This window comes from Amblyomma maculatum, unplaced genomic scaffold (assembly GCF_055883805.1).
Source record: "Amblyomma maculatum isolate TAMU_Amacu unplaced genomic scaffold, ASM5588380v1 scaffold_13, whole genome shotgun sequence".
In the NCBI taxonomy this organism is placed as follows: Eukaryota; Metazoa; Arthropoda; class Arachnida; order Ixodida; family Ixodidae; genus Amblyomma; species Amblyomma maculatum.
In genome coordinates this window covers 29,526,050-29,542,244 of record NW_028146738.1, presented here as the reverse complement: position 1 = coordinate 29,542,244, position 16,195 = coordinate 29,526,050, and the positions used below count along the sequence as shown (strand labels likewise).

Here is a 16,195-nt window from a genome sequence, read left to right as displayed (position 1 = left end):
TTTTAAGACCCTTCTGTTGGGCACCTGGATTTTTTCCGAGCGTTGGCACGCATATGCCAAAAGTGGCCTAAGCACAATGCGGTTGTGAAGCACTACACCAAAACTTGCCGGGCATGCCAACATCACCGACTAAGCCAGCCGGACTACTCCAACCAATTGATCAGCCATAAGTCCCATTCTATCAAGTCAGCATAGATTTATTCGACCCGTTTCCGGAGTCCTCGCTCGCTAACCGGTACATAGTGGTTGCCACCGACTATATCAGCAGACACTGTGAGACGAAAGCTCTTCCTCGTGGAACTGCTGCTGAAATTACAACCTTCTTCATGCAGAGCATAATCGTTTAGTATAGCACAGCATAGTCGTTATAACTGGCAGGGGAACGGCTCTCACCTGGGCACTCACAGGAAGTTATGCGACACAGTGGCACAAGTCACTAGAGAACAACTGCTTATCAGCGCAAACAGGACTCACCGAACGGCTTAATAAGACCATCGCCGACATGATTTCAATGTATGCCAATGAGGACCATCAGAAATGGGACAAAATACTTCCCTATGCCACCTTCGTATATAACACTAACCGCAAGAAACGATAATCTTCACTCCGTTTTGTTTAGTCCATGGTTGCGAAACCATGACTGTGCTGGATGCAATGCTGCTTCCTGATATGTTAATCCGTCATGGATGCCGATGAGTTCCGTTCTTCATGCTGAGGCCGCCCACCAACTTGCACGACAGCGTATCCGGCGCCAGCAAGAAAGACGCTCACCGGTATGATCTACACCACAAAAATGCAAGTTACGAGCCCAGAGGACAAGTTTGGACATGGAGCCTAATCCGTTTGAGGGCGGTCTGAAGAGCTACTTCATGGATATTTTGGCCCGTACGAGGTGGTCCGCCAACTCAGAGAAGTGAATTATGAAGTTCTTCCCCAAGGAGCTGTTTGTTCCTCTCAACGGCCGACATCCAAAGTGGTACACGTCATTTGAATGAAGGCTTAGCTGCTCGTTCGTTTCTTACCCCCCAGCCACCCGACACTACCGTTGTTCCTTGTTGCTCGGATCCACTTGTTAGCGCCGAGGCGGGCGCCTTTCAAGGAGGGGAGTAATGCCGTATTCCTAATTAATTTCGTAGTGCCGTCATGTGGCCGTACTGCAGTACCGGATGTTTTAGCTGGCTTTAGCCATGCTAGTGACTCCGGTGCTTTGTCTTCCTCAAGTTCCCAGCTGCTTTGCCACGTCTCAGTGCCGTGTCACAGTGATTAAACCTACCTTCTGACCTACGTTGGCTGCTCTGGCTGACAGTGACATTTGGCACGCTTTTCAAGTGGCCGTTCCATGTCTCCCATTGGCTGGCACCATCAGCGTGCCATTTTACTTTGCGTTTGCTGCCATAGCTGGCGCTTCATGTACGCATACATTTATGCTCGTGTTCCTCGATTCATCGCTTTGTGCAGTTTTTCTTTGAGATCGAGATGCCGGAAAACAGTAGAATGTAACCGTGGATAAAACGAGCCTTTGGAAGCCGTCAGGAACGGGCATGGAATAAAGACCAGAAGGCGTTGGCCACAAGCGTGCAGTCGGGAGCTGTGTTACAGCCGGTGCCAGACTTGTTAGATGTGCAAGGAACATCAACCACACTGCCCAATGAAGACACCGCCAGTTCAAATTACAGCACGAATTGCATCCTGGATCATGGTACACCTCGTGTTGACACTGCCGCTACATACTACCCTACAGTGGAGCCGGCAAAATGTCAAGTGGCCAGTGCAAATTCCGTTGACAGAGAAGTCACCTACCCAACACGAGTTTCACCTCGGCGTCAGCTTGAAAGGCAACGCCAGTACTGAGTTCGTGATTGTGGACATGAAAGTGTTAAGCAATTTGCTTGCACACACGAAGCACAGAACCTGCGACGAGATCATGAAGAGATGAGCGGTCAACCACTTGAGTGCTACAAAGGACCTTTTCAGGGCCACACAACAGTGTTTCATGGTGGGGCTCGGACCTCCTTGGCTCCAGACTGCTAGTTCCCTAAAGAAACTTTCAGGGCTAAAATACTGTGCTTGCAACTGGGCACACCTAGCCCTGTGCTCTCGTCAGCCAAAAATAGTTCCACCCATAACTTCATGAAAATGTCTTGCAATTTCACCATGCACAGATATTCAACGTTCTTTAAAACATTTCCTTGCATGAAATAGGTGTTTTGCAGGGGGACAGATAATGAACATTCAAATAAAATTTCCAGTTGACTATTCCACCTAAAAGTTTCTGCAGTCAGTGTCAAAACCTCAAATGCAATTTTCACAACTTTATATTTTTTGCCAACATGACTTACCTTACGGAAGTTTTCATTATCTTATTGTGGCATAATTCTATAAGTTTTATACTCTTGAATTTAGGGAGAATTGAACTGTGCAGCTATGCTATTTTTATGATGCTAGGTACATATCAAATTTTGGTTAATGTCAGGCTGACAGTTTAAGCGTTTCTGTGGCGGTAGGACCAGGCCGCGGAAACTCAGTGGCACTTCCGTCCCGTCTAATTCTCCCAAGCGGGGGCGAAAGGAGGAAAGAAAAAGCTGGGAGGAGGACTTCTCCTTCGCGCCTAAATTTTCCCCTCGCACTGACGGCGCCGCCGACTTCGCTGCGTGGCTTGCTTCGTCCTCGCGTGAACCGCTGCAACCGTTACGACTCCGCTCATTTTGAATTAGAACCGTCGTCTGCGTCGGTCGTCTGCGTAGCCTAGCGCTGTGAATTCTCTGCGTGTTGGCTTATCGGCCAAAGTCGCGATTTTTCGTTGCTGTTCTTTTACTCTGTGCATCTCATTCCTGCTGGCTTTTCGCCCCTTCGTGAGACGAGAGACTTGTCTGTGTGCAGCTCCAGTTCCATGGACCCATCTCGTCTGCGATTGTGCTGGTCATTACAGTCGGCGATATCCGCTGTGGTTTGTGTTGTCGAACTTGTTACCTTCATGTGCTGTGGAGAGACGTAAGTGCGTTTCGAAGACGGTTCTTCCAGGAAGGGTAGTGTAAAGTTTTAATCATGCCTTTTGGTTAAGTATAGCACAGTGACATGTGATTACTTGCATCAAATACCAACCACTAGGTAACTACTAGAACGTAGGTATTTGCTCCATGTTTCTACATTGGTTTGATGGTATGGTATGCATAGAATGAATATGTGCATCATTTATTTAATTTCATATCAACTGTATGCATGCTGACAGAAGCAGTGCCGGCAAACTTGGTTCTTTTGTAGAGATAAAGCAAGCATGCAAAATTACAATGTTAGCGCAGAACACAGAACACTACCGTAAACTGTTGGCTATGTAAAGTGTGCGTGTGTGTGTGTGAGGGATACCTCGTCGCATCTTTTCATTTTCTGTTTCACGTGCACTTAATAAAAAAGGGAAACAATATCTGCTGTTCTCTGTGCTATTTCTTGCTGCAGTCAGGTATGCTTGCTCGCGAGCGCTTGCGCCCTCGAGAGCGCTATGCTTGTGGTTTTTCTTTCCATCACACTGTTCCTGCCGCGAGCCGGTCACGCCGCGGCCCAAAATGATGCGGTAGAAAATACACGGGCACAGCGTTCTCCTGGGCGCGGGCACACGCGAGCGCACGACCCGCGTTGCTTGAAGCAACCTACCAACACCCCCTTCAGCGCACCGTTTTTTTGGACCAGTCTGCTATACGGCCTCTCCCGTCAAGTCAATTTTTTATGCGCCCCCTCCCGCTATAATCCTATAATGGGGAGTTTGGCGCTAGCGTCTGTAATTCGTGGCCGCTGGGAGGTATAGGGAGTTTCACACCCCTGGTAGGACCGTAAGTACTACATACGCACTCATGCACGTGTGAAGTGTAAACCTGATGTCTGCGCTTGCTGGCATTTTACGCAGTTAACCTTCGTGATGAGCAGGCTTCTGGAAAGGCTGGAAGTTATGGAGTCAACAGAGGCTGGCTCTTTTGGCAACTCATAGGTCGGACATGTCCACATCGGCTCCCGACAAAAGGGTCCGTAGCAATCCCAACTTCCATCGGACCACGTCCAAATTACCAAGCAAAGATCAGAGATGACAGGAATCTGACAATATTAAGTTTTTGATGAACGGACCACTGCTTTTTCGATTATAGCCACAATTCCATCGACTATGCCAGCATTAGGCTTAGGTACGGCGGCAGAGGAGCGGGACTATGGGCGCCGGCAGGCGGCAGCCACCGTGAGGGTGAGGATCTAGATATGAGGTATATCTAGGCCAACATTTAGATCGAGAATGGACGGTACCTAAGGCCAAGATTTATCGACGGACACTACGCTGTGCCCGAACCTATCTCCATCTGACAGGGAAACAGGCGGTATGCCGGCTGCCAAGACCAGCAAGGCCTAAGATACAAATTACATGGACAGCACCTTTCAAGGCAAGTGGAAAATCGTAGTTTTGAGACTATGGCAGAAAAAAGCAAAAAGACAGGAGCGGCAGGGCAAGAGTACAGAGAATATGACAGGAAACGCTCAAGTGGGCGAGACGGCGACGACAGTGCTGCCAGCCAAGATGGCCCCTACGGCGGTACATGACTCCAAGATGGCAAGCGGCACGGAGACTAGCCGGGAAGGCCGCGGAGGTAGCCCCACCATGCAGAACTCCAGCCAAGGTCACGGCGCACCTGCTCCAAGTGGGCGCTATGAACCCAGTGGGGAGGGAGCGCGAAATTCAAAGCGTATTAAAGGCAGAGTGGCGACTCAGGTGCTTCAGACTACTGCCGATGAATGATGCATAGATAATCTTCAGACCCCAGCAGGGCCTGGTGGTGAAGAACTTGACGACACCCGAAGTGGCTAGAGCTATAGTGCAAGCCTGTGGAGGTCCACAGGATTTTTGTCTAAAAGACTTGTTGATCCATCTCCGACCAGGATCCAACATCAGTCAACAGCACCCCAGACATGCAGATAGCGGAGCACATGATGAGCATCCGCAGCTTGAATTTCGAAAGAGGCCACTCGGTCAACGTCTTCATGACTACCGGAAGAGTACTTCAAAGGGGTGGCCCGCAGCATTAACTCCAGGTCAACATAGCAAGAAATAATGCAGAACCTGTTCGTCATGACCCAGGGTGTGAAAATAATTGTGGCCAGAGCAATGGGCAAGTCCAATTCGGCCCTCATTATCATTGAGGGGCCAGTCGGATCGAAGTGAGTGTACTACTATGGGGCAGATCTCATGCGATCCGTACAAGCCAACGAAGCATTTTTCCACACCTGCCAAAAGCCAGAACAACAAGCAGATGTATGCTCGAACACATTTATCAGCGCATGCAGAAGATCCACCAAGCAAGATCTGGAGGAGAGTCACGAGTGCGAACCCCAATGCGCTCAAGGACATCCCAAAGAAAACACAGGGCCACGGCAGAGCCGCACAGCGATGAGGGGCACCATGAAGAAGCATCAGAGGTAGTTCAGTTTGGATGGGGAGGAGACAGCGTGAGCGGTCCAGGACTCAGTCCAGGTCGGAGATTAAGGCGAAATCCAAGAAGCCAGCGCAGAAGAGCAAGCCAGGCGTCTGAGAGAAGAAAGAAAAGATATTGATCGGGTGAGTTTGCCAGCATTGGCCTCCCAAAAACAGCTGGAGGAGGAGAGAACAGAAATTCTAGCCGAGCTAAAAGGAATTAGAAAGGAGAACACATTAGGAACAATTAGATCAGATGCAGAAGCACACTAACATTACACAAAACAAGTTAAAAAATTTACACCCTCAGTAAATCAGACTACCGAAGCTATAGGAAGGAGAGTAAGGAGTAGCTAGCACAGCTGCTCCCATACATAATTGAGCAAATACCGAACAAAGCCATGGAGCAAGTCACAGCCTATATAAAGTAAAAGTTACAGGTGATGCAAATCGAGATGACCAAACTGATTAGGAAGCAAACATCAGCCAACATAGTAAGTGAAAGGGCTGAGAAGCCAAACCACAGGCCCAGACTGACCAACTTGCAATCCGAGTCCAATCATGACTAGACACCAGAAGACGAAGCAAGACCGCCTAGAGATTGGCAGTGGAATTGTAGGAGCATCAGACGCAAGAAGGGGATGCTGTCACAGCTGCTGACCTCGCAAGCAGAACCATCGGCTTCCCGGGTATGAGGTCTTTGCTGCCGATGGCGAGAGCTGGAAGGTGGCGACAATGTTGGAGAAGATTTATGGCCAATGCAAAGGGATTGAAACACCCTATCTGGTGGAGGTGGTCAAAAAGGGTGACAAAAACAGCACTTTTGTTCTAAATCAATACAGCCCCTCCTCCTAGTGGAAGATTGACTTTGACAGGCTCCTCGAAGAAGCATTGAACTTGGCAAAAGGACATCAGCTAATTATATTAGGCCATTTTAATGCAAACGACCCGAACTGGGGTCTTGTGAGACAGGACAAGAAAGGACGCATTATTAGAGAACTAATAGACAGGCATGAACTGATACTGATAATGGACCCAGGAGTGCCCACGAGAACGGTCAAAAGTGTGAGCAAGGACACTACCCCGGACCTTACAATGGTCAAGAACTTCAGCGACATTGAGTAAACATGCTTAACGATCTCGGTAGTGATCACCATACAGTATGCACAACCATCCGCATGTACAAGATTAGGCGTCAAATCGGTGCAGCCACGATTACAAACAACCACGATTACAAGTTCAGAGAAGCGAGGAGAAGAACCAAGGCGAGATCGAGGATGTTGATAGCTGTTGCGGAGTACTCCGGGAAACAAAAAGAGATTTACACAATAGACAAACACAAATGGGGCCCCAGAAATAGGCGCCCATCTCCCTGTGGGAAGGTAGAAGGGGACTGTTAGGAAGATGGAAGAAACAGAGGCACATCGAAAGCTTAGGCTGAAGACAGTTGAGATCAGACAGAAGGTTGCAAAGTACGCCGAACAAGCGAGAGCCAACTGGGGAAAATTCTGTGAATCACTGCAGGGGACACTTAGCACTTCCAAGACATGGTGAATCCTAAAAGCCATCATGGACCCCAAGACCAAGCAAGAGGGGCAGAAGTCACTGGAGTGGCTACTACACACATTGGCTACTACTACAAGCATTGGGAAGCAGGAAGGGTGCCAACGCAGTAGAAACACTTGGTGGCCAAAATGATCCCGAAACCAGGGAAGAAATTGGCAATAGAAAATTTTAGGCCCATTTCTTTAACTTTGTGCCTGGGGAAGATTTTCAAGAGGGTTGTCAATAATAGACTGCAAAATTGCTTGGAGGAGAGCGCTCAGATGCCGGACACCATGTTTGGCTTCAGGGAAAAGCTATCAGCCTAGGACGTTCTCCTGCAGAAAAAAAGAAGAGGTCCTGACAGTTATCCCATGCTCGGCAGAACACGTGGTTTTGGCAGTGGACATTAAAGGTGCATTTGATAATGTTAGTCACAAGGGGATCTTGGACAGTCTGGTAGACACGAATTGTGGAACCAGTCTACGAGTGCGTTCAGAGCTTTCCGAGTAACTGGACGGCCGAAATCAAGACTGGCAACATAAAAACAGACACCTCTCCGCCCAACTGAGGGACGCCTCAAGGAGCAGTCATTTCGCCCACACCCTTCAACGTGGCAATGATTGGCCTGGCCAGGCGACTCGAGAAGATGGAGGGCATACAGCACGCTATGTCGCAGATGACGTCCTGAACGACCACAGCATCACTCGGGCAGAGGTGAAATTGCAAGAAGTAGCATCTGTCACAGAAGAATATCTAATGCAGAGGGGCTTGTGGTGCTCATCAAAAAAATCAGAACTGATCAGATTCTGGTGAGTGAAAGGCAACCAATCTGTTCCCACAGACCAAGGCCAGAAGCTCGAGATCCGGCTACAAGGAGAGACCGTGCCCGAAAAGCAACCGTAAGGATCCTGGGGATGTGGCTCAAATCAAATCAAAAGTGCCAACACAAACTTAATTTGCTTAAAACTGTGACCCAGCAGGTCGCCAGAATGATGGTGTGGGTGACCAGCAAAAAGATGGAGATGATGAAGCCGGACACTCTGAAACTGGTCCGGAGCCTTGTGATAGAGTAGCGTATGCGCTACCCTACTTTAATATTGTTATGTTAGGCGATGCATGCACTAATAAGCGCATAAGAAAAAAGAAGAATCTGTAGTTTGTGGCGAAGATGACGACGTTCGAGCAGTGTCGGCTGGTGCTTGCAGGAAAGGCTTGTTGTGTGAAAGCCTCGTCTCCACATCCGCTCCCTGCAACCTCAAGCTGAACTACACCCCGTAACATCTTGGTGGAGGTGCTTTCGATCCCCTCGCCAAAGCTACTCGTATTTCCATGGCAGAAACCTGGATTTGCGCAGTGGACGCCATCTTCCCGAGCTCACCCCACCGACTGCCCCAGTAAGCATAGCATCCCAGGACGCATCACCCGCTATGCAAACTCCCCCTGCCCCCATGATCTTAACCAAAATCTGCCATCCACCTATTTTTAACGGCGAAGACAAGACAGATGTTGAAGATTGGCTCGATGAATACGAAAGGTGCAGCAAGAACCGGTGGGATGCTGGCATAATGCTTGCCAACATCATCTTCTACCTAGCGGGAATGGCGAAGACCTAGTTTACCAACCCTGAACAGCAGATGCCTACTTGGGACATCTACAAACAAAAACTTCAGGACTTGTTCGGCAAGCCGATTGGGCGAGTTCTAGCAGCCAAAAAAGAACTGGCTACTCGTACTCAATCGTCAACCGAATCATACCTCGCCTACATACAGGACGTCCTCGCCCTGTGTCTAAAGGTGAACACCTCCATGACCGAAGATGATAAAGCGGGCCATATACTTGAGGTTATCGCTGATGACGCATTCAATGTACTTCTCTGCAAAGACTGCTCTACAGTAGACTCAGTCCCGCAAGTCTGTCACTGCTTCGAACAGGCGAAGCAGCGCTGCATCGTTCATCAGTTTAAGCGCCTTCCCAACACGGCGACTACATCCTCATGTGATGATCTGCCCACTTTGCAGCAGCCTTTAAGTAAGAAAAACCTCACTACCATCGTCCGCAGAGAAATCGAGGCCTCGACTTCTGTTACAATTACATCACCTCCTTCAGAGCCAACAATAGATATGATACAGGCTGTCATCCGCCAAGAACTCGCGAATGTGGGCCTCATCTCCAATCCTACCACGCCACCCCCTGCACCCCAGCCAATACCAATGGTTGCTGCTGCTGCCCCAAGACAGCCCTACACACCGCGCTATCCTACCCACAATCCTGCAGAGTGGCGCACATCTGACGATAGGCCTATCTGCTTCGTCTGCTGTCGGGCTGGCCATACGTCCCGCTATTGCTGCAGCCGCCCGGCTCCCCCCTCTCGCCCCTATTAGAGTCCTGTCCGCCATGACTACTATGCCCCACGGCGCGTTTCTGTCACTCCAGCACAGCTTCGTACCGAGAACAATGAGCAAGCCCGTCATCCTAGCCGTTCACCATCGCCTAAAGCCCACCATTCCCGATCACCGACTCCTCGCTGCAGCTTGTCCCCAACGTACCAAGGCCCCTACTCGGGAAACTAGGCAATCCTCAACGTACCAAGGCCCCTACTCAAGAAACTAGGCAACGCAGCGGGCGGACGTGACACTGCGTTACCAAACCAGACAGCCAACTGTGTTTCGACCATCGCACCACACCACAACCTGATCAATGTCCTTGTAGATAGAGTCCCTGTTCCCGCTCTCAGTGACAATGAAGCCCATATTTCAGTCCTTAGTTCTTCGTTCTGCCAACGGCTCAAAAAAGTTCTTACACCCGCTAACACCTCTGCAGTTTGTGTTGCTGATGGCAACACTGCTACCATCATCGGAATGTGCACTGCACGCGTCAGCATTGCCTATTGCTGCCACCATGTCCCTGTGCTCTTTGCCGTCCTTACGACGTCAAGACATTATTTTAGACCTAAATTTTTTAATAGCCCATTCCGCTCTTATTGACTTCCTCCGGACTTCTGCACCTAGCCCTGCCCCATTGTGTTCACAACCCTAGTGCTGACCATTCCCAGCCTCGCCTCCGCTCCAGTACATTTACTCGCCTACCTCCCGAGGCAGCAGTATAAGTGCCCATGTCACCTTTTCCTTCCCTTCCTGATGGCGACTACGTTGTCAACCCCATCACCAACGTCACTCTACAGCGCAACATCATCCTACCTCATAACATTGTACACGTCGCAAATAACCTCACCTACATTCCCGTACTTAACTTCAGCACGTCTTCGCAAGTTCTCCCGGAGGGAATTTTTCGTGCTGAGCTGTCACCTTTGTCCAACTTTACTATATCATCAGTGCTGTCCGACCGTCACGCCGAGGTACCTGCCCAACCAATCCCGTCACATGGTTCGGAGGACCGCATCTCAGCCACGGTTGCCTCTGACCTGCGTCCCAAATATGCCAGTGCCCTTGCCGGCCTTTTGCAGTCATACAGCGACATTTTTGATTTCGGTCACGGATCCCTGGGCCAAACGTCCGTCATCACACATCATATCGATACTGGAGATGCCCACCTTATTCACCAACGGCCTTACAGAGTTGTTCTTTCCGAACGCCGAATTATTCAGGAAGAAGTGGAGAAAATGTTGGTCAGCAATATTATTGAGCTGTCGAGCAGCCTCCGGGCGTCTCCAGTAGTACTCGTCAAAAAGAAAGACAACAGCTGGAGGTCTTGCGTAGATTATCGATACCTAAACAAGATAACAAAGAAAGACGTGTAGCCTCTTCCAAGGATTGATGATGGCCTCGATTGCCTGCATGGTGCCAAATACTTCTCCTCCATCGACTTCCGTTCTGGATATTGGCAGATCTCTGTTGACGAAAGAGATCATGAAAAGACGGCTTTTGTCACCCCAGATGGCCTCTATCAATTCAATGTGATGCCTTTCGGCTTATGTAATGCCCCTGCGACCTTCGAGCGCATGATGGACTCCTTACTACGTGGGTTCAAATGGACCACATGTCTGTGCTACCTTGTAGCCATCATATTTCCATCAACCTTTGAGGGCCACCTCCATAGTGTTATTCTTGGCGTTTTCCGAAGAGGTGGCCTTCAGTTGAACTCCAAAAAGTGTAGCTTTGGTCGCCGGGAACTCTAGGTCCTAGGACATTTAGTCAACACCCACGGCATCCAGCCGGACCCCGACAAAATTCGCGCTGTAAGTGGTTTTCCTATATCAAAATCTCGCAGCGACGTGCGTAGCTTCCTCGGACTTTGCTCACATTTCCGGCGATTTGTACCAAGCTTCGTGAAAATCGCCCGTCCACTTACACAGCTTCTGAAAAAAGGTCTCCTTTTTCTGGGGCAACCAACAATCGGCCGCCTTCACCGCTCTTACTGGCCACCTCATCAGTCCGCCAGTGTTGGCTCCCTTCAATCCGTCAGCGCCCACAGAAGTACGCACCGACGCAAGTGGTCATGGAATTGGTGCCGTTCTCGCACGTCAGCTCGGTTCCCCTCGCGTCATCGCCTATGCCAGCCGACTCCTCTCTGCGGCCGAACAGAATTATTCCATAATTGAACGTGAGTGCTTAGCCCTAGTTTGGGCCATTACGAAGTTCCACCCTTACTTGTATGGGCAGCCATTCACAGTAGTCACTGACCACCACGCATTGTGTTGGCTTTCTACACTCAAAGACCCTACTGGCCGCCTTGGACGTTAGACCTTGCGCCTCCAGGAGTACAATTTTTCAGTGGTCTGTAAGTCCTGCCAGTTTCATCGAGATGCCGATTGCCTGTCCCGTCATCCAGTCTACCTACCAAGCCAACCTGAATGTGACGACGCTTGTGTGCTCTATTTTTACTTTTCCAACATTCGCCATGAGCAATGCCAGGACCCTCAGCTTCGTGAAATTATCGATCGCCTCAGCGCTGATCGCCATGACCCTTCCCTTCGTTTGTGCTCCCCAATGGCACCTTATACCGGCACAATATGCGACCTGATGACCCCAACCTTCTACTAGTAGTCCCTCAGCACCTCGCACAGCCATCCTTGAACAGCTTCACGACGTCCCAACAGCGTGTCATCTAGGCGTCTCTCGCACATACGACAGTGTGTGCCATCGGTCCTTTTGGCCAGGCCTATACCGCGCAGTCCACCGCTACGCGGCTGCTTGTGACCGCTGTCAACGCCGGAAAAAGCCATCATTTTTACCAGCTGGACTTCTGCAGCTGATCGACATCCCCATAGACCCATTTTCTTGAGTGAGTCTGGATCTTTTATGACCTTTTCCACTGTCCGCATCGGGCAACAAATGGATTGCGATGGCCACTGATTATACCACATGCAACGCGGTCACATGAGCAATACCAACCAGTTGTGCAACTGATGTAGCTGCTTTCCTCCTCAATGACGTTATACTCGTCCATGGAGCTCACCGCCAACTGCTCACCGACCGTGGCCATTGCTTCCTTGCGCGTATAGTCGAAGAGATCCTACGGTTGTGCAATGTTCGTCATTCTTTCACAACTGCCTACCATCCACAGACGAGCGAGCTTACCGAACGCCTTAACCGGACATCGACTGATATCCTGTCAATGTACGTTTCTGATGATCACCGCGACTGGGATATAATGCTGCCGTTTGTGACATTTGCATACAATTCGTCGCGTCACGACACTATCGGCTACTGCCCCTTCTATCTTCTATACAGCCGTGAACCTCTGCTTCCTTTTGAAAGCCTGCTTCCTTCTGTCGCCACTGCCAGCTCATGCTCGTGACGCCCTAGCCCAAGCTGATGCTGCCCGCATTATTGCTTACAACCGATTCGCAGCCTCCCAGCACTCCCAGAAACTTTGCTATTTCTGGCGTCGTAACACCCATTACTCTTGCGGGTCTCTCGTGCTGCTTTGGACCCCAGCTCGCTGCATTGGCCTCTCGGAAAAACTTTTGCCCCGTTATACAGGACCCTACCGTATTTTACAAGTGACCCCAGTGACATACGAAATTGCGCCCTTGCATCCCGCACACCATACCTCTACACCACGCACCGAAACAGTCCATGTTGCACGCCTAAAGTCATACTACACGGATCCGGGTTTGGATGCTAGTAAGCACCGGGACGGTGCTTTTCAGCCGGCGGGGTAGTGTTACGTTAGGCGATGCATGTGCTGATATGCGTATAAGGAAAAAGAAAAACCTTGGTAGTTTGTGGCGAAGACGACGACAACGTTCGAGCAGTGTCGGTTGGTGCCTGCAGGAAAGGCCTGTTGTGTTAAAGCCTTGTCTCCCACATCCGCTCTCTGCAACCTCAAGCTGAACTACACCCCATAACAATATGACCAACGGAGAGGAAGACAGAGTGGATGCCATCATCAAAATGACAATCAAGACCACACTCAAGCTCCCCATGAACACACCAAACCACAAGCTGACAGCCCTGGGTTGACACAATACAAATACAATAATTGGCAGAAGCCCAGATCAAGTCGCATCTAAACAGACTTCTGCAAACAAGGACGAGAAGACGGGTGCTGGAAAGGCTGGGGTAAAGCACTCACCTACAGGCTTATAACAGGACAACAGAGGTATCGCGGGAAGCCAGAATTTGGTACGGAGTTCGGCTCATAACAAGAAACATAGACCCCCACCTACACCCGGGAAGGAGGCAGACGAGCGCAGAATATGATGAGAAAACATTCGGCCAAGCCACGTCAAGGTTCACTGACGCACCAAAGAGGGCGGTAACCCCGGTCATGGACTGCGAGGGCCGCGAGGTAGTTAGCGCCTCAATCCAAAACTGTAAGGTCACCGAGGCAGAAAAGGCTATATCGCACTGACCATTAGGCAGGAAAGAGAAACGGGGGAGAGTGACGATAGTTGGATTCTCAATCTGCATGCAGAAATTTTCAACGGGGCAAGATATCCAAGACAGCACACCAAATCCCGACTTCCACAAGCGAGCCAACAAAACCATACATGCAGACACTAGTGTGGATTCTGGGGCACGTAGGGATCACGGAAATTTTTACGCAGAGAGGGTGGCCAGAGGACATAAAACCTACTGTGCACCTAACAGTTTCGCATCAGAGGACCTGATTCCGCTTGATCCCAACTACACCATAATACTGCAGCACTACAGAGGCTTGCGGGAAGTATATCTAGAGCCACATAAAAAATGAGGCCATGGTTCTGAGGCGGCTACAGACGGGCACCTTCAATATTTACACATATTACACAAGATGCATACCACGACATTCAGAGATGAATGCCCATGGTGCGGGAGGACTCCTGCCCTGTACCACATAATGTGGGAATGCAGTGCACATCAATTACAAACCATTCCAAACCAAAATGAAAGGCAGTGGGAGGCTTTGCTGGCCAGCACTGACCAGGAAGCTCAGCTCTACTTGGTCACAAGGACTCGCAAGCTGGGGAAAGCCAGTGGTGCCCTGGACTGGGGGTGCCAAACGCTCGTCAGCCTCAGCTGAAGAGGCGAAGAAGATCCCCAAGCATTTCATAAGTTTACTCACTCACCATTGAGTCTACAAAACGCGATTTGAAGCCAGGAATTAAAAACTTCAGTATTACATTTATTGTCTTGGAAATAGGCCAGCCCCAATGCGACCAAAGGACACGAAGTTCCGACATGCAAAGTGGCAGACCAATCCGGGTCAATAAATGTTTGTCTGGGATGAACTGGGCACATGCATTCAGCAAGGTGATATTTGCAAGCTTACCTAAGGTTATGCATCACTGTGGAAAGGCTGCCTTACACTGTACGAAGTCTGCAAGATTCAGATCGGTTTTTCCTGCCACTCAGTGAAGCACCATTCATGAGTGAACCTAATCTAGAGTTCATGCAGCAGTTGCAGTTGAGATTGAATGCCAATGTTGAACGGAGGCGATCGCCAACTTCACAGGCAAATGTGGCCAGTAGTGATCCCATGGGTAGCGCAGCCTTGCCCATTCCATCACCAAGCAATGGTCACCCTGGTGTAGTCGGCTGGGGCCCATGAGGACGGGGCCACCAAGGAATGCCCTAAAAAGCTCCCTGCGCGTTGCCCATGACAGTGGCATCAAGGCTTAACCAGAGATATGTGCCCTTTTTTAGATGGAAGCAGTGCTTAACCACAGCACTTTTTAAACCATTATGCTCAGGGTTCTCCCCAGAAATTCTCGACTACAAAAGCTGTTGGACATTTGGTAGCAAAAAAAAAGGAAGATAGGATCAGGGGGGCGGGGGATGATGATGATAATCGCCTTTGACACCAAAGTTGATCAGTAAATCTGTAGTCATTCGTAATCAATCCTGGCTACATTTCAATGGCGGGAAATACAGTTGGCCATTTACAGTGCAATGTCAGTGCACGCTAGAGAACCCCGGGTGAGAGAAATAGTCCATAGCCTACCTCTGCGGCGTCCCTCAGCCTCAGATCCCAGTCGTGGCCCAGTGGTTTGGTCACCTGCCTCGGCAGCAGGAGGTGGATGGTTCGAATCCGCCGCTGGCCATCCGCTAAAAATTGATACAGGCTTCCTCCGACCTTGCAGCCGGGTTCTTCAGGAGGAGTGCCTGGGAGGAGGCTCTTCAGATGCGGCTATGGCTTGTGGAAACAGACTCGGTGTAGAAACTGGTGCATATGTGCAGTCACTGTTCGTGTCCATGTTACCCCTCTCAGTGAGGCCGACCCAGATTACGAATAGCCAAGTAGATCCCTGTGAAGTTGAGGCCGGTTCATTGCCGTAGAGTAAAAAGCCACATAATGGGCTTTTGCCATGCTAAGCGAACTTATTGTTGTCTGATGGCAGAATGGATCACTGGCTATTGATTGGCACAGCTATTTGGGACCTATGACCCCTTTCCCAAGAAATTCACCCCAATGAGCCGAGCACCAGGCCGGGAGAAAGCTTGTACCCATTGAAAACTGGTGGGTACTCGGCGGCAGCAGGGATTGAACCTGGTACCTTCCGAATACGAGGCGGATGCTCTAACACAAAACTATCGCTTTGGCCTAGTGGTTAGAGCGCTCGTCTCAGCTGCGGGAGGTGGTTAGTTCGAAGCCCAGCGCCGGACACCCACTGGTAAAAATGGGTACAAACATCCCTCGGCCTGGTGCTCAGCTTTTTTAGGGCTATGCGCTTGGGAGAAGCTCCGTAAACCCTGTTGAGCCCCTGGTGGGCCAAACCCAGTTTCGAACAAACACACAGCCTGCAAAGGTGGTTTATGTTCA

The 16,195-nt window shown here is 50.0% G+C and overlaps 1 pseudogene; it reads left to right on the top strand.

Annotated features, from left to right (window-relative positions):
• The first annotated feature begins 4,498 nt into the window (after window positions 1-4,498).
• LOC146172482 (SOSS complex subunit B2-like) lies at window positions 4,499-15,010 on the top strand (annotated as a pseudogene).
• Window positions 15,011-16,195: the final 1,185 nt, after the last annotated feature.